The following is an 18,827-nucleotide window of genomic DNA, read 5'->3' as shown; positions in this document are numbered from 1 at the left end:
TTATTCTGGCTTTAGATCTGACTGTTCTTTCAGTGTTTTAAAATATTATTCATCTGGGCTTTAGATTAGGAGTAAATCAAATAATTAGAAACTCTTGGGCTATCTTCTTCTCTAACTTTGGGCTTTAATTCCTTTTCATCATGTTTATTTTTCCCTTCTAGAAGTTCAAGAGAGTTTTCCTTGCCCTGGAAGGCAGTGTTGTGTCGTGGCTAAGAGCACAGTCCCTGAAGTCAGATTAGGGCTTGAGTCCAGGCTCTGATGCTTACTGATTGTAGAACCTTAGCCTCTCATACCTTAGTTTTCTCATCTGTAAAATGGGAATAATCTCAGGACCTACCTCAAGGGTTGTTGTGAGGACTAAATGAGTTAATGCACGTAATATGTTTTTTAAAGTCTCAATAAATGTTGATTTCTATTATCAACAGCCTGTTGGAGAAGTCAGAAGTTAATCTATGATTTTTCTAGCTGACAGTTGTAGGTATAAGTCTTCCTTCTTTATTTTCATGCTGTAATCAGCATTTAACATCTCATTCCTATCTTTTGTGTTCATCTTAATCTCCAGAAGCTTTGGCTCATTGAGGGATTTAGTCTTTATTGACCAACTGAGACTGTTCTGGGAGGGGCAGTGAGGATGGCAAAGGGAATTCATCTTCAGGTCATTTGAGGATCTGTTAAAAGAATCGTGCTTTTTAAACAAGAAGAAAGGAGATTAAGTGATGAGGGTAAAACGGAGTTGCCCAGAATGAGATACATCTAAAGTTCAGAGAAAGCACACGCCGTGTGAACGGAGTCTAACTTTTTCATTCGCTTCTCGCAGTGTTTGTTGCACGTGCGTGGGGTGGGGCTTTCCCCTTGGCACCTTCTCTATAGGCCATTCACCCAGCGTTCAGTGGTCTCAAATCATCTGGTTGGAACTGACTACATTTACAAGGTCTTTTACATAAATCGCACAGCTCACAGGAGCAAAGCTGATAGCTAGACCAAGATTAGCAAGTCCCCCTAAGCCAATGTATGTGCACTGGCTGCTCCTACCCCCTCAGCCCTTCTGACCTCGCAGTGGTGTATCTTCCTCGTTCTTCTATCTCACTTAGGTATCAACAGAGCTTTCCTTACCTTGTGTTGCAAAAGATAAGAATGAACTGAGAAATAATTTAACCTATTTAACATTTATGGCTAATAAAGTTTTTAAGTATTTTTTTAATCATTAAAAATAAGACAAACATTCTCAACTTCTAAAAATATTCCAGGGACTTCCCTGGTGGCGCAATGGTTTTGAGTATGCCTGCCAATGCAGGAGATGCGGGTTGAAGCCCTGGTGTGGGAAGATCCCACATGCGGTGGAGCAACTAGACCCGTGCGCCACAACTCCTGAAGCCCACGCCTAGAGCACATGAGCCACAACTTCTGAGCCCACGCACCACAACTACTGAAGCCCGTGCGCCTAGAGCCCATGCTCTGCAACAAGAGAAGCTACCGCAATTAGAAGCCGGCACATTGCAACAAAGAGTAGCCCCCGCTCGCCGCAAGTAGAGAAAGCCCACGGGCAACAGTGAAGACCGAACACAGCCAAAAATAAATAAATTATTTATTAATTTATTTAAAAAAAAAAAAAATGAAAATAGCCTAGGTTGCGTTCCCTAAGAAGCAGATTCTGAGACAGGGATTGTGTGCAGGAGGTTTACTGTGGGGTGATGTGGGGATGAACGCCCGTTGGGGAATAAGAGAAGGGGCTCAGAGGGCAGAATTGAATCGCCATGTGGTTGCAATAAAGGCTCAGCTGATTTTATAGGCAGCTCGGATGATCCTTCAGGGCTGTCCCACCTTGAGGCAAGGAGACCAAGCCTTTATGCTCCCCTCCCCACAAGACTGACCACAGCCATTCGATTCAGGCTGCCCTGGGGAAGGGGGCGTGACTCTGGGCTAGGCAGCTCTTCAGCTGAAGCCAGCTCCCAGAGGGGACTCAGCTGAGAGCCGTCAGCCATCAACACTCCAACATTTGAGGTGAATAAGCACAACATACAGGACGCCATGGAGGAAGATAAAGCCAGGAAGGGGAGCAAGCCAGGAGGGCAGAAGGGCCACTCCCCTGGCTGGGCCGGGTCTTGGTGGGTGGCTGCCATGATTAGGCTTTGCCTCTGGGAAGGGCAAAGCCCTGAAATCTGAAGGTTTGTGCCCCACCAAATTCACACACGTACGTGCTTCCCAACCCTGTAACTTTAGCTTTGCATGTCGAGAAGGGGCCACTGCCGTCAGGGGACACAGTCAGAATCCCATCAAAGTTTAAGCTATGGTGTTGCTCAGGCCATGTGCCAAGAGAACAAGGAAATGTAGGGGTGAACAGGGCTGCTGCTCCTCAGCAGGGCAGGAAAGAGTATGTCTGGTGCTCGGGGATCCATGGAGTGTCTCTTGGTCTTTGCATGCCCAGTTTTAATGGTAGTAAATGGACAAGGGCGGTGACCACAGCCTGAGGAGGACATAGTAGTTTTAGGCACAGACACCTTAGGGACAGTGATCTGGGTCACTTCACCAGCCACTTAGACCAGCAGGGGGATGAGGGAAATATACAATGGGAGGTGGAGGAGGGAGTATCGTTCACGGCCTCAGTTTAGCTGTGGCAGTGGGGTCTGTAGGTCATCACACTAACCTTTCTCTTGTAAGTTTCCCAGCAAACCAGGTCAACCAGAATTATGGAACTGGCCTCAAGAGAATGAGACTAACATTATTGCTCATAATTCCATATATCTTTGTTGGCATCAAAATATTTGTAGCTTGTTCTGCCTGTATATGTAAATGGGCAACAAAAATTGTCAGCAAAGAGATGCTACAGGTCCATGTTGACATCTTCCACTCTGAGAATACGGTACTCTATATCAGCATGAAGAAGTTACAGAAGATAGACCCTCGCCCCTAATCCCATAGAAATGGAATCATGTTCTGACAAGTGGGGATTTGTAAGCAGCTCCTTTCAGGAAACCGCCCTCACTAGGAAGCCCCTTTCTTGTCACTTTAGCAAAGCTATATTGTAACTAACTTTTAAACCAGACACCCCCATGATCTACTCATATCTGACCCAAGCACACCTTTCAAATCTTTTAATCACACAATACCTTGCCTAATTTATTGGTTCCTCCCATAGATCAAAGAAGTAGAAATGAAGAATAAGTAATTAATAGATGACCAGATTTCTCCCTAACTTCCCCTTCAGTAATCTCCTGAATAAACTGTGTGATCAGACTGTGTGAACAAGGTAGCATCTAGAGAAAGAGCACAAGGAATTGACAAGTCTGCACACCGTGGGGGAATGGCGATGACGCTGACCCCCATCTCAAAGATTCACTGAGATTACTTCTCTGTTTCTCTTTAAACAGTTTCATTTCCCAGGGCTTCCTTGGTGGCGCAGTGGTTAAGAATCTGCCTGCCAATGCAGGGGACATGGGTTCAAGCCCTGGTCTGGAAAGATCCCACATGCCGCGGAGCAACTAAGTCTGTACGCCACGACTACTGAGCCTGCACTCTAGAGCCCGCGGGCCACAACTACTGAAGCCTGTGCACCTAGAGCCCGTGCTTTGCAAGAAGAGAAGCCACCGCAATGAGAAGCCCACGCACTGCAACTAAAGAAAGCCCACAGGCAGCAACGAAGATCCGGACCCAACGCAGCCAAAAGTAAAATAAATAAATAAAAATAATAGATTTAGGATATTTCTCATTATCAAAAAATCTACAAACAATGCTGGAGAGGGTGTGGAGAAAAAAGAACCCTCTTGCACTGTTGGTGGGAATGTAAATTGATACAGCCACTATGGAGAACAGTATGGAAGTTCCTTAAAAAACTAAAAATAGAACTACCATACGACCCAGCAATCCCACTACTAGGCATATACCCTGAGAAAACCATAATTCAAAAACAGTCATGTACCACAGTGTTCATTGCAGCTGTATTTATAATAGCCAGGACATGGAAGCAACCTAAGTGTCCATCGACTGTTGAATGGATAAAGAAGATGTGGCACATATATACAATGGAATATTACTCAGCCATACAAAGAAATGAAATTGAGTTATTTGTAGTGAGGTGGATGGATATAGAGTCTGTCATACAGAGTGAAGTAAGTCAGAAAGAGAAAAACAAATACCGTATGCTAACACATATATATGGAATCTTAAAAAAAAAAAAGGTTCTGAAGCACTTGGGGGCAGGACAGGAATAAAGATGCAGACATAGAGAATGGACTTGAGGACACGGGGAGGGGAAGGGTAAGCTGGGACGAAGTGAGAGAGTGACATACATATATAAACTACAAAATGTAAAATAGCTAGCTGGAAGCAGCCGCATAGCACAGGGAGATCAGCTTGGTGCTTTGTGACCACCTAGAGGGGTGGGATAGGGAGGGTGGGAGGGAGACGGAAGAAGGAGGAGATATGGGGATATATGTACACATATAGCTGATTCACTTTGTTATACAACAGAAACTAACACACCATTGTAAAGCAATTATACTCCAATAAAGATGTTAAAAAAAAGTTTCATGAGCAGAATCTTCAGAGGTGGTTTTGGGGGGACGCTGAGCCCACCATCTCCCCAGATTGCTGGCATTCTGATTAAAGTCACCTTTTTCTTCTACCATTTGTAAGTATGTAATTGATTTTGTAAGTGGTGATCAATGGGACCCAATCCACCTGATTTATTCAGTAACAAAAGCAGCACCTGGGAGGTGAACCTGCCCAAAGCCTTCCTACAGGAGGAAAACCCATGATATATCTCTCCCAAACTGTTGCAAGAAATTCAACGGGCTGACTCTGCCATCCTCAGCCAGATGGTTCTGACCACTCTGAGGTGGATAGATACAAGCCAGCTGGTGTCGGGGAACAAACTAGACTGACTGTCCTTAGGCAGACCCTCCCAATGGACATAATTGGGAACTTGAAGGCTTACCAGTTGACTGGTAACTACCGTCAACCTGTGCTTTCCGACTGATGTATTGATAGATCCTACTTCAGAGGCCCTCCCCTCTACCCAAACTGTAAACTTTCCAAGGACACTATCTGTGCAATTGCTAATACATCCTGCCCCACTTGGATTATAATATGTTTTGGGTAATACAGAACATTAAGGAGAAAACCACTTGGCTTTCTAAGGTAGATACTGATAGTTGAACTTCGTTCAGCTGGAACCTTGGGGGACATAGTTGAGCTCAATATTTCAGGGTGACCAGCAGGTCTAATTCTGCATAGAATACAAATTAAATGGATCTGGTGTAAGCTCCTGTTGGCTTAACTAATCATAATGGCTGACTCAATGGTATATTCATAGGAAAACTTGCCAGAAGCCAGACAATATAGAAACCAGGGGTGGATATCATTGGGAAGGTAATCCTCAATAGCATTTCTATATATCTTGTGACGTTTGTGTGGCAAACAGCCTGGGAAGACAGATAATGTCCCTCTCTAGGGTAGAGGACATGTCTGTTTCTTGACCAGCATTGCAAAGATAGTGGATCACCATCGGCACTTGGATGTCCAATAGGCATCTCAAACTTATCTAAATCTGAACTGATCTTCTCTCCTAAGCCTGTAACTCCTGTGGTTTTCAACTAGTGTCATCTCAACTTTTCCTGTCACTTGGGTTGAAAAATCTAACATTCTTATTAGAATGTCATTCTTTCTCCTCTTTCCCTCACACTATGTGTCCCATCCATCATGAAATCCTGTTGGCTCTCTTTCAAAATAATTGTCACTCATTTTTCACAGAACTAGAATAAAGAATCCTAAAATTTGTATGGAACCATAAAAGACCAAAAATTGCCAAGCAATTTGGAAAAAGAACAAAGTTGGAGGCAGAGCCCTCCCAGACTTCAGACAATACTACAAAGCTACAGTAATTAAAACAGCATGATATTGGCACAAAAACAGACATATGGAACGATGGAACAGAATAGGGAGCCCAGAAATAAAGCCACACACCTATGGTCAATTAAACTTCAACAAAGGAGGCAAGAGTATACAATGGAGAAAAGAGAGTCTCCTCAGCAAGTGGTGTTGGGAAAGCTGGACAGCTGCATGTAAATCAATGAAGTTAGAACACTCCCTCACACCATACACAAAAATAAACTCAAGATGGCTTAAAGACTTAACTGTAAGTCACAACACCATAAAACTTTTAAAACATAGGCAAAACGTTCTCTGACCTAAATTGTACCAATGTTTTCTTAGGTCAGTCTCCCAAGGCAGTAGAAATAAAAGCAAATAATAAATAAATGGGACCTAATCAAACTTATAAGCTTTTGTGCAGGAAAGAAAACAACAAACAAAACAAAAAACTTATGAATGGCTAGAAAATATTTGCAAATGATGCGATTGACAAGAGCTTAATTTCCAAAATATACAAACAGCTCATACAACTCAATAACAAACAAACAATCCAATCAAAAAATGTGCAGGGGACCTAAATTTCTCCAAAGAAGACATACAGATGGCCAACAGGCACATGAAAAGATGCTCAACATCACTAATTAGAGAAATGCAAATCAAAACTACAATGAGGTACCACTTCACACTGGTCAGAATGGCCATCATTAAAAAGTCCACAAATAACAAATGCTGAAGAGGGTATGGAGAAAAGGGTACACTCCTACACTGTTGGTGGGAATGTATATTGGTGCAGCCACTATGGAAAACAGTATTGAGGTTCCCCCTAAAACTAAAAATAGAGTTGCAATATGATCTTGCAATCCCACTCTTGGGCATATATCCAGAGAAAACTATAATTTGAAAAGATACACACACTCCAATGTTCATAGCAGCACTATTTACAATAGCCAAGACATGGAAGCAACCTAAATGTCCATCAACAGATGAATGGATAAAGAAGATGTAGTACATATATATCAATACAATGGAATACTACTCAGCCACAGAAAAGAATGAAATAATGTGATTTGTAGCAATATGGATGGACCTAGAGATTATCATACAAAGTGAAGTAAGTCAGACAGAGAAAGACAAATACCATATGATATCACTTATATGCGGACCCTAAAATATGACACAAATGAACTTATCTACAAAACAGAAACAAACTCACATACATAGAGAAGAGACTTGTGGTCACCAAGGGGGAGGGGGGGTGGAGGAGGGCTGGAGTGGAAGTTTGGGATTATCAGATGCAAACTATCATAAATAGAATGGATAAACAACAAGATCCTACTGTATAGCACAGGGAACTATATTCTATATCCTATAATAAACCATAATGGAAAAGAATATGAAAAAGAATGTATATATATAACTGAATCACTTTGCTATACAGTAGAAATTAACACAACATTGTAAATCAACTATACTTCAATAAAATAAATTTAAAAAAACAAAAATAGTTATTCCTCAGTATCTGCAGGGGGAATTGGTTCCGTTCCAGGATCCCCTGCATTTGCTCAAGTCCCTTATATAAAATGACATAGCACAGTTGGCCCTCTGAAACTGTGAACGGACATCCAGACACTTGCCACTTCTCACTGCCTCCCCTACCCCTACCCTGGTACCAGTCTGGATGGCTGGCGGCAGAGGTGGTGCCAAAGGGCATCTCTGATCCATCTTCCAAGATGAACAGAGAACAAAACAAAGAGAAACAGTAATACCATTGAACATATACAGTTGCTAGGCACTGTTTTACATGTGTTAATCCTTACAAAAACCAAATGAGGTAAGTACTTTCATAATCCTATTTTACAGATGAGAAAACAAGCACAGGGAATAGGAAGCTTGCTCAAGATCACATATCTAGACTCTGACAAAGCTGTGATTCAGTCCTGGAAAGTCAGGATTTGAGTTCATGATATTAACTATCATGAGAGACTCTTCCCTTCATATAAAAGTTGAAACTGATGGATTAGAAAAAACAAAGTTGAACAAATAAAACCCAAAACTGGCTCTTTGAAAAGAGCAGTAAAGTATAAAACTCCCTGGCAAGATTGATTCAGATATTCAGTAAAAATATGATTGAGAATGAGAAAGGCAACATACGTCACAACATAATTAGAAGAGATGAGATGTATACATGAGAATATTAGGTATAACTCTGTGGCAATAAACTTGAAAGCCTAGAGGAATTTTGCTTAGTGTCCAAAATTGACTCCATGTATTCGGCAGGACAGTCATGTTATATTGTGGTAACAACCTTCAAATTTCAGTGGCTTACCACCATAAATGTTTCTCTCTCAAACCAAACCACCCATCACAAGATGGCTGAGGACTCCAGACTTTGGACCATCATTCTCTGGGACCAGGTAGATGGAGTAGCCATGGGGTGCTGGCAATGTGACAAAGGGAGAGATGGATAAATTGTACACTGGCTCTCAAAACTCCTGCCAAGGAATGACACACATCACTTCTACTAACATGTTACTGGCCAAACAAGTCACATGTTCACACTCAACTCCCAGGGCGGGGTGTGGGTGGAGAGAGCAAACCTACCGTGTGCCCCAGGGGAAAAGCAGAAATAAAGGCATATGCTACAGAATGTTCTCCAAGTCTTCTGGTTTTTAATACCCAAATCCTTATGGAATATTTGTCTCTCTCAATATAATGGGTTTTTTTTGGCAGTTCTTTGGGGGAAAACTTATGTTTACATTAAAAAAATATAGTGCAACATTTTTAACAATCCGGAAAGAGCTTGAATTGTATTCCGCATACAACTGGTAGAACTTCAGGATTATCAACAAAAGTGATATGCATCTCATATTCTAAGAAAAGCATCACAGGCTTAGGTGGACACAAGGCAACCCTGTTAGTTTTTGGTGATGAAATAGCAACGTTTTAAGCTTTTTATTCCCAACATTACAGTTTACTGTTTATTTCATATAAGCACTTAATGTGTCTTACCTGCATTTTAGGTAACTGTTGGGAAGTTCTGGGTTCTGTGTAACACACTACAATTTTTTCTACTTAAAATTCCAAGTGTTGGTTAGGATATGGAGGAACTGGAACTCTCATATACTGCTGATGAAAATGTAAAATGGTATGACCACTCTAGAAAAATATGTCAGCTTCTTACAAAACGTAAACATACACCTACCCTATGACCCAACCATTCCACTCCTTGGTATAACCCAAGAGAAATGTAAACATATGTCCGTAAAGGGATTTGTAAATGAATGTTCATAGTAGTTACTTGTAATAGCCAAGAACTAGGAAACAACCCAAATGTCCATCAACTGATGAATGGGTAAACAAATTGTGGTACATCCATCCAACAGAGCGTTATTCAGTAATAAAAAAGAACAGACTATTAATAAACACAATGTAAATGAATCTCAAAATAATTATGCCAAGTGAAAGTAGAACAACAAAAAAGTACATACTGATGACTGCATTTATATAACTCTCTAGAAGACACAAACTCTAGAGACAGAAAGTGGACCGGTGGTTGCTGGGGGGCTTGGGTGGCACCGTGGGAGGAAAGGATTACAACGGGACAGAGAAAACTTTTGAGGACGATGGAGATATTCACTATCCTGACTGTGGTGATGGTTTCATGGGAACATCTGTGTGAAAACATCAAATTTTGTACTTTAAATATGTGCAATTGTCATATATAGGCTGTCAACTATACCTCAAGAAAGCTATTATTAAAAATAGGAAATAACTTTCCAGTTAGCATTTTCACACAGAACCTCTGATTTCATGAAACTGATTTTCATTTCTGAGGTTAAGTGGGAAATGCCTATATTTGGAGGACAAAACTAATGACTTCCCCACACTGTCCTGACTCGCAGGCCTCAGAGAGGAGGCTGGAAGGCTATTGTGGGTGGGTGCTTCCTTAGTTCCTAAAGGCATTGGGATCGCTGGGTAAATGAAGACTCCAAATTCACTCGCTTCCAGTGCGATGCTAGTTCCCCACCAGGCCCTGGTTCTGAGGGGGGGGCGGGGGGGCTTAGAACATACCTAGGGAGGCCCTGGGCTCTGATAGGCAAAACTTCTGGTTCCCAAACACTTCTGGGGGTTACCTCTAACCCGCAGGCAGCAGAGAACAACCAAACACCCACCCGCTGTAGGTTCTGCCAACACAGGGCCCCTGCAGGCCCTAATTCTAAGTTCTGCAACTCCTGCGTTGAGAGGTCTAGGGGATTCTAGACACGCAGGTTCTAAAAATATTCTGTACCAGCCTCATACCTCCCTGTCAACCCACAGCCCTCTTGGGTGGCCTTCCCCTCCATGCTCCGCATCGACTTAGTTTCTCCGGCTCGCAGAGAGTCCGAGGGACCTCAGCATGAGCCCCTGGCCCCAGGCTTTCCGGAAGAGGCCTCCCAAAGTGGCGCGTGGCCTCTTCACTGCGGACCCTGCCCAGGCCCTAGGACACCCGGCTCTTTCAGAGCAGCGCGCAGGCGGCGGCGGCTGCGATGCGTGCAATCGGCCACCAGGCGGCGCCAGGCCTCCCGCAAATGTCCTCGGGGCGTCGCGCCAGACTCCTCGCCTCTGCCCACCCCAGGGGCCCGCCGCTGGCTGCATCTCTCCAAGCTGCGTGGAGACAAGCCTGAACCATCGGCTTTCGGGAGGCCACCTGTGAGGGGACCTAAGCCATTCTCTGGGGCTCCTCTGGGCACCCGGGAGAATCCGAAGGGGCCAATCGGCAATTTCCTTTCCTATTGTTTACCTCCTGGCCGGCAGGCCTGCATCTGCAGAGCACTGAGGTCTCCGCGGCTCCAGTTCTAGAATTCTAGTTTAGAGATACGTGGTGGAACCAACTCATTCCATCCTTACGGAAGCACTTTTTCAGCTTTGGCTGCACCTTTGAATCACCTGGGGAGCTTTAAAAAAAATCTTGATGCCGGGGACATATGGAACTTCCGCTCACTTTCACTGATTAAAGCAAGGCACAAGGCCAGATCTAATTTCCATGTGCCTAGAAGAAACATAAATCTTTGGTGGACGACACAAATATCACAGCCCTAGAGGAATAGAAAACTAGAAGAAACCAGTTACCAAAGATGATGGCCCAATGGTTTTACAGATACATTTTTTGTAATTTAATGATAGTCTCTAAAGAACAAATCCTCCCAAAGCTATTTGAATCATTTTCAGGTGGAAAACTCCCTTATATATTTTATGAAGTTACCATTATCGTAAAATCGAAACCTGATAAGAATCATTCAATAAAAATACACTATGGATGAATCTCAATTATGGAGATAGATACAAAAATTACAATTATTAGCAAACTGAATCAAGAAATGTATTAAAAGAATAATAACAGCCAACACATTAGATAGTACTTACTGTATGTCCGGCCCTATTCCAAATGCTTTGCAATATTAACTAATTTAATCTTCACAATAATCTATTATTTAGATATTATGATGATTATTATTCCCCTTTTACAGATAGGGGAGACATAAGTGGATTTGTATTATATTCCTTGCTTTAGAGCTCAGATGGAACAGTACAGTGAAGGAGTATTGCAAGCAGCAGCTCAGTGGTGGGGAGAAGCTTTCTACATATTTTTTCCTGGCCTTAAAGGAATGTGGAGATGTGGACATAGCTGTCAGTTTGCGGAAGAGGTATAGCAATATATGTATAATACAAGATGATCACTAATGTAGTAATTTCTTTGTTTTTGTTGAGCTGAGACTCATTTATCTACAAGAGTCTGAGTCAAATTAGTGAAACTGATTTGACGGAACGTAAAACAGTAAAGCACAGGCAAAGGCTGTCTCCTGAGCCTCCCACACACAGTCCCTCCTCTTCTTCTGAACCCTGCAAATCTGCTCTTCCATTTTTATCTGTATATACAGAGACCTCTAGTGCCTTCAGCCCACCCGGGCTCAACTCAGAAGACTGGGTCACATTCCAGAAACATCCATCTCCCTCCATCTGGACAACTCTTGTACCTACCATGTCAGTAACTTCTTGAATCTCAGCTTTTTTCAAGACCCCCAGGAGGCTGGACAGAAATGGAATGGGAGTAGCACGATGGCCGCGTTGTAGGAGGCGGGGAAGAAGGGTCATGGATTCCCTGCTCTTCTCTCAGAGGTTGACTGCTAAACCTGCTCTTCTTGTGTGTGTGTGTGTGTGTGTGTTTGTGTGTGAGTGACAACTAGGCCCGGTTCCAGAGCCCAGTGTTTTATGAAGAGATTTTCTGAAGCAATCTCCTTAGAGTTCCCATGTCTCCAATTTCACCAATGGGAAAAATGTTACAGGCCCCACATTCTTTGGTGTGAGCTGAGACACACTTGGGAAAATATTAGGACAAGAAAAGGGAGAAAGAGGATGGGTTCTCTAATCCTTCCCATGTAGGTCAGGAAGGCCACTTACTGAGGCAACAAACATGGCGTGCCTGTGTCATGCTAAGTGCTGTTTCAGCTGTTGGATACTGCAGTGAATAAAAGAAACTCCTTGACTTTGTTGCATTTACATTCTAGAGGGAGTGGGTACAGGAGTGGGTATAGGCAATAAACAAAGAAATATGAGAGGCCAGTCAGGAAAGGTGGGGAAAGAGTGCTACTTACACTGGGGTTTGGAGGAGTCCTCTGTGTCAGGTGACACAGAGGGGCCAGGAGGCCGTGAGGCAGCAGGTCATTCGGGTATCTGGGGGACGAGTATTTCATACAAAGGAAGCAGGAAGGACCGGGGTCCAGAGATAGGTTTGCTTGTGGGGTGTTTGAGGAAAACTGTGTGCAGAACTAGTTCGGGTTTAACGGAAACACGGGGATAGGAAGGTAGTTGTGTTAGGTTGTGGGAACCCTGGCAGCTGGATAATCCGCGTCAGCACTGCTGACCAGACCTTGTTTCCGGGGCCAGGCTCTCCTGAACAACAGGGCACTCCATCCTCTGTCTTTCTTTACCAAGTGGTTAGCCAGTGATTGTCTACTATTACCAAAATAGATCCATCATACATATTTGAAACCAACAAAACAATGTTTCTGAAATGCCAAATTTCAAGAACAATAGCTAGCATCCTGATGGGGCTGCCCCCAGGAGCGGACAATTTCAACTAAATGTCTGTCCTGGGACAGGAGAATCGACAAAGCCCCCTAAGGCAAGAATAGAGATTTGGAGTCTTCATCATTGTCTCTGAAACCCCCAGATAACCTCAGGGTGTCCTAGTTTGATATTTACTCTGTAAGTTTATTTGACATTTATCTAAATTCCCTCCATTCAGGTTTAAGTTATTCATAATATTTAAAGGGGAACAGTAACAGAACAACTTAAAAATATCTCCTTAATCCACAACCCTATAATTTCATGCCCATTTAATTGAAGGCATTCTGAGGGGTTCAATTTGATGAACTTGTTTATCTGGGAGAAAATGTAGTACAAATAACTATCATAAATAACAGTCAGGGGAAAGAGCAGGATGTAGAAAAGGGAATCAGCACACTTTTTCTCTAAAGGCCAGAGAGTAAATATTTTAGGCTTTGCACGCCAAGAGGCAGAATGGAAGATATTATGTAGATACTAATATAGTAATAGAGAAAACACATTTCCAAATTTTCTGATAAAATTCAAAATATAATATTGAGGACAATTAAAGAAAAACACAGGCCTATTAATGAGAAGAATACAATTCTGTTTTAGAATAACATTTTGCTTAATTGGGGTTAAAAATTAGTGTTTCTAATCTCACATCAATTGCAAATGTTCTTGCCTCAGGGTCTATACACAAATAGGCAGGCAGCTGAATTTGGCCTGTGGGCCATAGTTTGCAACCCCTGTTATAGAAAATATGGTTTCAATAGTTAAAGTATTCCTGGAGGTTCTGGCTGAAGTTATAAGAAGAGAGGAAGAAAAAGAGAAGTGTAAGGATTGGAAGAGATACACTGACATTACTTGCAGATAATATGATCATATATAGGTACCTATAAAGCCAACAGAATCCACAAAGTATTAGGACTAATTTTATTATAACTAATGAAAAATTTCATCAAGGTTGCTAGAGAGATCAACTTACAAAGCTCAATAACATTTCTCTATACCAGCAAAAACTCATGATAATAACTAATAGTCAAAAAACCAAAAAATTAGGGCTTCCCTGGTGGCGCAGTGGTTGAGAGTCCGCCTGCCAATGCAGGGGATACAGGTTCGTGCCCCGGTCCGGGAAGATCCCACATGCCACGGAGCGCCTGGGCCCGTGAGCCATGGCCGCTGAGCCTGCGCATCCGGAGCCTGTGCTCCACAACGGGAGAGACCACAACAGTGAGAGGCCTGCGTACCACAAAAAACAAAACAAAACAAAAAAATAAACAACAAAAAACCTATGAAAGTATATAGGAATTAACAACTGAGAATACACCAGAAGATCACCAAGGAGAGAACTTTAAAACTCTAAGAAAAGACATAGAAGATGATCTGAATACATTTATAGACACTGGGCTCACTTGGTTTTGGTCCAGGGAGCCCCGTGTCAGATTTCTGACCTCCCAAACTGTAATACAATAAACTTGTGCTGTTTGAAGCCATCAAATTTGTGGTTATTTGTTGCAGCAGAAACTAATATAGGACGCATTTCTCCTGTCCAGCTGGATGCCAAGAATAGAGCTTCCTAACTGTACCTTTGATACAGCGGCAGTTTCCTAACATACATTTTTAACTCTTGGAAGGGAGTGTAGCACATATGATCTTCTGTGCAATCCTAACTCACACTTGCCTGCATTTGGAATAATATTTTGTGGTGCTCTTTGAAGTAGACTTATTTCCCTTCCTTTAATCGACTCCATTTGTTTTCAGGCCCTAAGAATGTGTTCATGGGCAGTGAGGTGGTAGTAGGGTGATAAGGAACTAATAAAAACACAATTTAGGATTTCAATATCATGATGGAAAAATCCCCTATGGCTGCGGCCCCCAACCTTTTTGGTAACAGGGACTGGTTTCGTGGAAGGCAATTTTTCCACGGACAGGGCAGGGGGGATGGTTCAGGCGGTAATGGGAGCGATGGGGAGCGGCAGATGAAGCTTCGCTCACTCGCCTGCTGTTCACCTCCTGCTGTGCAGCCTGGCTCCTAACAGGCTGAGGACTGGTACCGGTCTACGGCCTGGCCAGGGGGTTGAGGACCCCTGCCCTATGGGACTTGGCTGTGAGCTTGGCCCTCTATCCCTGAGCAAAGTGGACAAGGAAGCCGTAGAGCTCCCAATGATGGCTGATTCCAAGATGGCACCTGGCACCCTTTGCTGCAGTGCTTGCACCTGGACAAACGTCTCCTCCCACAACAGAATACAAAGAAACCATAAGGGGCTGAAAATAGCTGCACACATGCCCAGTCAGGGTAATTATGAACAATAAGATACAAAAAAGCCATTTCTGAGGTGCTAAGAGCAAAAGCAGGGTACTGCACGCGATCCCTGAACACAGCACCACCACAGGGGTGGGCGGACCACCTAAGCCGCCTCTCCTGCTCAACCTGCAGACCCGCCCCCGTTGTTATCCTATTTAAGGAACGAGCTCATGCCCTCTCCGGGAGAAAACAGGGCCACCTGTTTCTTGTTTTCACTCCGGCATGCTGCAGCAAGCACGAGACCCAGTAAAGCCATGCTTGAATTCCTCGCCTGGCTTCTTACCAATTTCTATTGATTAAAGAGTCCGAGGACCCAAATCAGTAACAATTCCACCGTAATTTTCATTTGATCCCTGATTTCTGTAGATATTCTAGAAAAATAAAAAAGTTTTGAAAACTCAATGTCTTTCTGTCTTTTGGGTAAAATGATAACTGATTTGGGTTGACATTAGCAAGATGGTGGAATAGGAGATGCCAGCCCTCATAACCCCACAGACACACCTATTTTAACAACCACTCATGGACATGAATACCTTTATGAGTGTCCAGAAGTACAACAGAGAGGTTCTAGCACCCAGATAGAGCAAAATAATTGAAGAAAGTAAGAACAGTTTCACTTTACTTGCATCTCCCCTCTCCCAAGGCGGCATAGCACTGGCATCTCTGGGAGCTTGTTAGGTGGAATTTCAGGCCCCTCCCCAGACCTGCTAAATCAGAGCCTGTTGTTCAACAAGTTCCCCAGGTGATTCGTATGCACATTATAGGAAGCGCTGTGTTATCTTACATATAATAGAAATCCATAAAGAATGTATTGCATTGTTCTGTGTGTTATTTTAAAGTTATATATGGGACTTCCCTGGTGGCACAGTGGTTAAGAATCCGCCTGCCAGTGCAGGGTACACCAGTTTGAGCCCTGGTCCGGGAAGATCCCACATGCTGCGGAGCAACTAAGCCCGTGGGGCACAACTACTGAGCCTGCGCTCTAGAGCCCGTGAGCCACAACTACTGAGCCCACGTGCCGCAACTACTGAAGCCCGAGTGCCTAGACCCCGTGCTCCACAACAAGAGAAGCCACCGCAATGAGAAGCCCACGTACCGCAACAAAGAGTAGCCCCTGCTCTCCGCAACTAGAGAAAGCCCGCGTGCAGCAACAAAGAGCCAATGCAACCAAAAATAAAATAAGTAAATAAATTTTTTAAAATAAGTTATATAAATGGTGTCATACTGCACATATCATTCAACAACTGGCTTTTCTCATCTTACAATTTGTTTTTTAGATCTAACAATGTTAATATAGATTTAGTACATTTCCTTTTAACTTGCTGAAGAAAATTCACATTTATGTTACTGATAATGAAATCTATTATTAAGTTTTGAAATTAATTCTATCTTCACCAACCCATACTAAATTATGGTTGGGTCTCTCTCTTTTTTTTTTTTTTTTGCGGTACGCGGGCCTCTCACTGCTGTGGCCGCTCCCGTTGCGGAGCACAGGCTCCGGACGCGCAGGCTCAGCGGCCATGGCTCACGGGCCCAGCCGCTCCGCCGCATGTGGGATCTTCCCAGACCGGGGCACGAACCCGTGTCCCCTGCATCAGCAGGCGGACTCTCAACCACTGCACCACCAGGGAAGCCCGGGTCTCTTTTTTTGAATAGTAGCCTAGCTAGATAAACAAATTAAATGTCCGAAACAGAGATTTTTTTATCCTTCCCCACTAAACTGGCTCCTCTAGGTAGCTGGAGTAAATGGCAATTCCATCCTTCCAATTGCTCAGGCCAAAAGCCTTGGGGGCATCCTACGTGCTACTTAAGTGCACAGCATTAAAACAGGCCTTGCATTTGTGATTTAGCTTGGTGCTTCCCAGAATTCCGGGCGGCACATGCATGAAGTGGGCCTGGGTTCAAGTCCTAAAAATGTTAATACTCTTCAGCCAAAGACCACCAGGAACATACACGTAATTGAAAAATTGGGTTTATCACTGCAGCTAGGAAGAACGCTCACCAGGGGAACCATAGGTGTCTCAGTAGGAGCATATTAGGAAGGACCTACTGCGGGTTTGGGGGAGGATCTAAGGAAGCTCTAGATTGGGTGCTGTCAGAAAGCAGGGGCAAGTCTATGAATGCATATCTCAGTAAATCTTATCTATAGGAAGAGAAGCCCAGCAGGAGGATAAAGCTGTAATTAGTAGAAAAGTAGTAGTGACTCATTTTAGCCAAGAGGGGGGCGTGTTTCTGGATTGCACAATGATTTTTTTTAATGATCTCTGAGTGACCTTGTCTGTGTTGATGTTTCAGGAGATTGTTTACATCCAACAGAATAACTTGGCCTAGCTGTGAGCATCAGGCCAGCTGGTGATAACCTTGAAGGCTCATGATGCGAGTCAGGCCGATTCCAGGAGAGCAGGGACTGCTCTTTTCTTTCTCAAATGAAAGAAAGAGGTGATGGTGCCTCCTTTGCAGTCAGCTTCTCTCTGTGACTCCAGGTGAGGGAGAGGAACCGTCCTAAATTCATTCAGGCTCAGCCCCTGCTTCTCAGAGGTCCACATCTTCAGTCTGCAGCCCCACATGATTGGCCCCAACCCTGCATGGGTGATCCAGATCTGTCCCCAGACCCCAAACCCGGAGGACGATGCTGCTCTGGCCTGTTTACCCACATCATTCCTGTCTGTTTTTTTTCTTTTTGTTCCTCCTGAAAAGAACTGCTCTCTTTCTGATCCACAGAGATCTTCACTCCTTGCTTTTGAGTATCCTTAACATTTCATGCCTCATTTGCATTAAAATGTTTGGGGTTGAGGTGTAGGTTTCAGTGTGAGCTCATCTGCCAACTTGATCTGGGAACCCCTGAGGGTCTTTTTGTGCCTCCCGATTGGCTGTAGTTTCCTGACACGTGGCACTCTCCAGCCATTTCCCATCATCAACGTGGCCCTCTTGTGCATTGATTACTATTGTTGTTAATGCTCTAAGCATTCTCAAGGATATGCTAGGCCATGCCCTTCTGGGTATCAGCTGCTCTGTCCCTTAAATGCAAACTTTTAAAAAATGGGTGATCCTAGCATGACTGGTTGACTTTCTACATAGCCTTTTGTCATATTTCAGCAAACCAGACTGAGCACTTAAGTCAGGAGCAATAAGTCTGAACTTAACTTACTCTTCTGACCTGTAGGCAGAGTAAGATGTGGGGAGAGTCAGATGCCTAGAAAGCCTTCTCTTGTTAACATAAGCCTTATGTCCATAATGAATGAGTCATTCTTTCTGCATGACAACCCCTACCCACATCTTGCTCTGCCCCAACAACCATGTGTAACTCTTACACTGTTTTTATTATCAGCTGATGTTGGGAAAGGATTATAACTGGAAGAGGATCTTTAATTTCCCTTTCTCCAAAGCCTGTAAGCTCCCCAAAGAAGAGGTTAATAACACTTAGCCTCCTTGATGCCTCCTGAATGTACCACATATAGATTGCTGCAGATAAGTATCGCTCACATTTCATGGAATCTCATTTAACACGTTCCCAGTAGATAAAAGCAGTGGTTGAAGGAAGTTTTCCAAGAGTATGAAAAAACAC

Source organism: Delphinus delphis, chromosome 6, assembly GCF_949987515.2.
Source record: "Delphinus delphis chromosome 6, mDelDel1.2, whole genome shotgun sequence".
Classification (NCBI taxonomy): domain Eukaryota; kingdom Metazoa; phylum Chordata; class Mammalia; order Artiodactyla; family Delphinidae; genus Delphinus; species Delphinus delphis.
The sequence above is the reverse complement of the archived record's forward strand: the minus strand, read 5'-3'. Positions refer to the sequence as shown.